Raw genomic sequence first — 5,251 nt, forward strand, 5'->3', positions numbered from 1 at the left:
ACCCGGGCTAGCCGCATTCAAAGCAAATGCCCTACCTGCTGTGCTATTGCTCCAGTCCTCTATGAGGTACAAAATAAAATTTAATATAATATACTTTAGATGCCAGAGTTGAAAGCTTCTTGAAGTAAATGGGAATAGGAATGATATTTGATTGTATTAAATAATTTGAATTTATTCACATAGGTTAAAATCATAGGAATCAATCATCACAAGGTGACTCATTGATCTGTTTTCTGATAATTTTTTTTCTATTTTGTTGCAACCACCAATGTTAAATAAATGCATTATGTCCCTGCTAAGGGGGCACGTTGGGATGGTGGGAGGAAAATTGGGCATCTTAGTGGAAGTAAGGTTAAACTGGTGGTGAGACTGGTGTTGGGTCATCGTATGCCCACCTGTGTTATGAACAACTTTGGGAATCATGGGGCTTTAATAAAAATAAATTTTCTTTAAAAAGGAAAGGAAAAAACAACGTCTAATCACAGTGACTTAAGAATGCTGATGACTAGGGCTAGAGAGCTAGTACAGTGAGTAGAGTACTTTCTTTTCATGCAGCCAAATTGAGTTCAATCCCTGGCACAACATATGGTTCCCTCAGCCCACCAGAAGTGATCCCTGGTACAGAACTAAGAGTAAGCTCTGAATTCAGCCATGTGTGGCCCCCAAATAAAACAAAACAAAAGTACTGCTGACAAAAAATAGAGATAAACATTATAAAAATTATAACAGGGTAGCAGCTTCATCATTCTAATAAGATTGTTACTTGGATATCCTCTGAATCAGTGCTCAAGAGGCTGTCTGGGTATGAGGACCAACTGGATATGAGGGTTTGAGCAATGACCTGAGAATTTGATGCACCTTGGACACTGTTCTGCTGAGGATACCCAGGTCACCCTCATTGTCTACAGAACCACACCAGGTGTGGAGCAAGACTCAAGAAATAGTATTTGTTTTGATGGTAAGTATGTATTATTGCAGTCATGTGGAATCACAGCTCAAGTTACCTCAGGACTGACCTTGGTGATGCAAAGAGGACTATATGGTTTCTGGGATAGAACCTGCATAAGATGTCTTTGAATCATGTACCCTAACAGTGCACTTACTATCCTCCAGACTCCCATTGTGATTATTTAAAAGATTCTTTACTTTAATATTACCCTTAATTGTCTTGATTTTCTAAGTGTATTGCTAATGTTAATGTTTTATTTATTTATTCTTTGCATTTTGGTCACACCCAGCTATGCTTAAGGATTACTCTTGGCTCTGCACTCAGGAATTACTCCTGGTGGTGCTGGGGGACCATATAGGATGCCAGGGATCAAACCCAGGTCAGCCACATGCAGGGCAAAAATCCTACCTGCTGTACTATCACTCCGGCCCTAATGTTTTATTTTTTATAAATAATTTCATAATGTCAAACTTCAATGTGTATATTTGCAACATCTTTATTCTGTATGTTGTAGGACATAAGTAAAAATACTGACACACAAAAGAATTCAAATTTGTTACTGTATCCTTCTGTTTTCCTGTTTAAGGAAGGTATATTTCCGGGGGCAGTGACTATTGTTTTTCAGAAAAGGGGTAGTTAAACTCTGCTTTAAAGAAAAAATGATATAAGTAGTGGTTTGATCTCCAGGCCGGGTTACAAAAGGTTTTGTCCCCCCAATTTTTTGGACTGTGAAGTGTACTTTATTGATTGTACATGAAAAGGTAGAGTTCCCTAAGCTTCCCATTCTTTAGGGAGTCTGGGAAGGAAACTCAGGATGAGAAGATTTTCAGTGTGCTGGATTACTCAGGGATTCATCATTCTAATAAGGAGCTGCGGGCCTCTTTCTTCCTCTTAATGCTTTAGCTGAGGCTAATGGTCTTGGGGAAGCTGACTCCTCAGATGCCAAGTGGACTGAGGTCTCCCAGCCTATTGCTGTGTCCAAACTTGTAGTTGTATCAGGAAATGAGTTTTACAAAGAGGTAGCTGAAGGCAATGCCAGCCCCAGAATTAAAGTTGGAAATATGGGTGTCACTGTTAAAGTCATAGGACTTTAAATATGGTCCTTTGTGTAGCACAGGATACCCTTGGGGAGTCCCTCCGAGGCTTGTTTCACTACTTTCTAGATATCTTAATATTTGGTAGCTTTATCCAGGTGGCGGGTCATATCCAGGACAGACAGGTTGGGGTTGGGGACATGCAAATTCATGACAGTTAGCTTCTCAGTTAACTCTGGGATGACCTTGTTCACAGTCTGGTGGCAGCTCAGATGATGCTCTGAGCTGCCTTTTAGCCATCACATCACAGTTTCACAGATTGGTCGTCCACTGTCTCCTGGGTGGCAGTGATGGCATGGACTGTGGTCATGAGCCCTTCACAAAACTAGGTTATCATTGATAACCGTAGCTAGGGGTTGATGGTACAGGAGGTGCTGCTGATAATCTTCAGGGAGTTGTCATATTTCTCACACCCAACACAAATATCAGGACTTGTGCAGAACGGATTAAGATGATGACCATTTTGACACCCCCTTCAGAGTATCTCCAACCTTCTTTAGAGTGGTTAAGACCCTAGTGGTCTCCACAACATACTCTGCCCCAATGCCACCCCAATTGATGTTGGTGGGATCTCACTCCTGGAAGATGGAGATGGGTTTCCCGTTTATGACAAGCTTCCCATTCTTGTCCTTAACTGTGCCACTGAAGTTGCTGTGAGTGGAAAAATACTGAAACTTGTAGATCATATAGTTAAGGCCAATGGAGGGGTCATTAATGCCCAAAATCTCTACTTTGCCAAAGTTAAAGGCAGCCCTAGTAACCAGGCAGCCAACAGGGCCAAATCTGTTCACTCTGCCCTTAACCATCATGTTTCAGTGATACAGCTGGTGAAGTGCTAGAAGAGGCAGCTTATTTCCAACAGGGAGGAGCAAAAAGCACAAAAAGCATTTTAAATCTTCAGTGTTGGTGTTCATATTCTCTTAGAATTCTGGCAATTATGGGCGAACAGGTATTAGGGTTTCAGTTATACTGGTGATATGTGAGTGGTGTAACCTTATATCCAAAACTCAGACTCAACAAAACTGAAAACATGAGATCTAAGCTGCAGCCACTAAAATTTTGTAATGTGCTTGTCAAGTTGATAGGAGGCAGATGGGGTAGGATTTGGGGTGCAGAAGAAATATGGGGAATACTGGTTGTGTTGAAATATTATATGCCTAAAACTCATCAGTAACTTTGCAAATCACAGTTCTTTAATAAAAAGTGACTAAAGAAAGAATTCTGGCATCAGAGTCAAGGATACTCCCTTTTTACAGAAAGATGAGACTAGAAAGATGCTGTATTATAGATGGAAATTAGTGAGTAGGAGGGCTTAAGGAATTATATTTGTTTACATAGTAAAGACCTGTTTATTACTGCAGTCATATGGAAAGGAGCCAATGGAAAAGGCCCACTTAAAGGTCTAAATGGACTCTTTAGGGCAGAAGATATAGTTCAAGCAGTTATGCAGATGGGATGCCTGTTTGATGCCATTCCCATGGTTCGCCAAACAATGGCAGGAGATACTTAAAAGAAAATTGTCCTTAGTATCCCCTGAAGATCATTGATGTAGTCAAAAAGCCAAACAATGATGACAAAATTGAATCCTATTAATAGCGTCTAAATCTGGGCTTAGGGAAATGGAACACCTCTCCTCCTGTGGAATAGAGAAAATGATAGAAATGTGGTCATGGGGGGCTGGAGCGATAGCACAGCAGGTAGGGCGTTTGCCTTGCACGCGGCCGACCCGGGTTCGGTTCCTAGCATCCCATAGGGTCCCCTGAGCACCGCTAGGGGTGATTCTTGAGTGCAGAGCCAGGAATAACCCTTGTGCATAGCCAGGTGTGACCCCAAAAAGCAAGCAAACAAACAAACAAAGAAACAAAAAAAGAAATGTGGTCAGGGTCAAATGACTTTGAAAAGCGTATTAAGTTTCTTCAGAGAAACAGAAACAAACAATGGAAGACTTTTGCAAATTTTATAATGTTTAAAATATATTATCCTGTGTGAATCCTTTATAATGTATTTTATTATTAGGGATTTGACTCATATACTTATTCAATTTGGCTCATGAATTATGAAGGTTTCCAAGTTCCACAATCCCCAGGGACTTGGATGAGCAAACTGAGGACCAAAGAGAATCAATGCTATAATTCTTGTCTGAATCTGAAGACCTTAGGTGAAACAGAAGAGTTGATTACAATCTGATGTCCAGATTTTGGATGCAGGAAGGGTTGATGTTTCAGTTTCATTCCAAGGCAGGTAAAAGCCAGAGTTATGAACCATGGGAATGGACATTCTACCTACTGGATGAAAGGCTAGCCTTTCTTTAATCTATTCAGGGATTCAACTGAGTGTATAAGGGCCACTCACATAGGAAGGACAATCTATTTTTGCCTAGTTTACTGACTTATGGAGATCGATCCTAAAAGTTCTTCACAGTAAATCCTCATAAGAAAGATCACAATCTGAAGCTTTGTAGTAATGTCAGAATGGAGAGGAGTCTATGTAAACAGAAAAACAAGTGAAATATGTATATGTAAAGAAGAATGCATTTCATAAATTGCATGTTTTATTGGATCTATTTTGACTGATAAAAATAAACACAATCTTTAAAAATGGAAATAAGTAACTGATTAACATATGCTTTCTCTAAAATAAAACCATCACAGTAATACCCAAAATAAACGTTTATCAAATGTCTGGGCACCTATGACCTAGTCAAATTGAAACATAAAATTAACTGTCACAGAAAACAACCCAAGATAAAATGGGGAACAATAATTTCTTCTCCTCTTCCTTCTTTGCTCTAAAAATTCAGGGTCTCACATGAATTTCTTCTTAAAGCTCAAATTTAGTGTCATATTTGGTGAGTAAGGTACAGATCTAATTGATAATGTGAAAGCTATAAAATGGAGGACAGTATTAGGGAAAATAATTTTTAAAACATATTATGTATAATTTTATTTTTCCTTGATAGTTCTAAAACCCTTTATTTTGCATCATCCTTGTTCAATGTTGAAGTCAGAATATTGGTAACCCTCTCTAAGAGAAGATGAGGTTGTTAAAGTCTATTACTATTAGCAATTTTTCTACTTTTGATATTACTATAATTATTAGATATAGCTGCTGAGATTTAGATTTAGATTCATATAATAGGTCACCATAGTGATCTATTAAGCTTGTGTTCAGTAGGATTTAAGAACCTTTCTGACAGATGCATACAATT

The 5,251-nt window shown here is 39.0% G+C and overlaps 1 pseudogene; it reads right to left on the bottom strand.

The window, feature by feature from the left end:
* Positions 1 to 1,884: 1,884 nt before the first annotated feature.
* Positions 1,885 to 2,849, bottom strand: LOC101540029 (glyceraldehyde-3-phosphate dehydrogenase-like; annotated as a pseudogene).
* Between the last annotated feature and the right edge of the window lie 2,402 nt (positions 2,850 to 5,251).

The sequence above is a fragment of the Sorex araneus genome, chromosome X, assembly GCF_027595985.1.
Source record: "Sorex araneus isolate mSorAra2 chromosome X, mSorAra2.pri, whole genome shotgun sequence".
NCBI classification, from domain to species: Eukaryota; Metazoa; Chordata; class Mammalia; order Eulipotyphla; family Soricidae; genus Sorex; species Sorex araneus.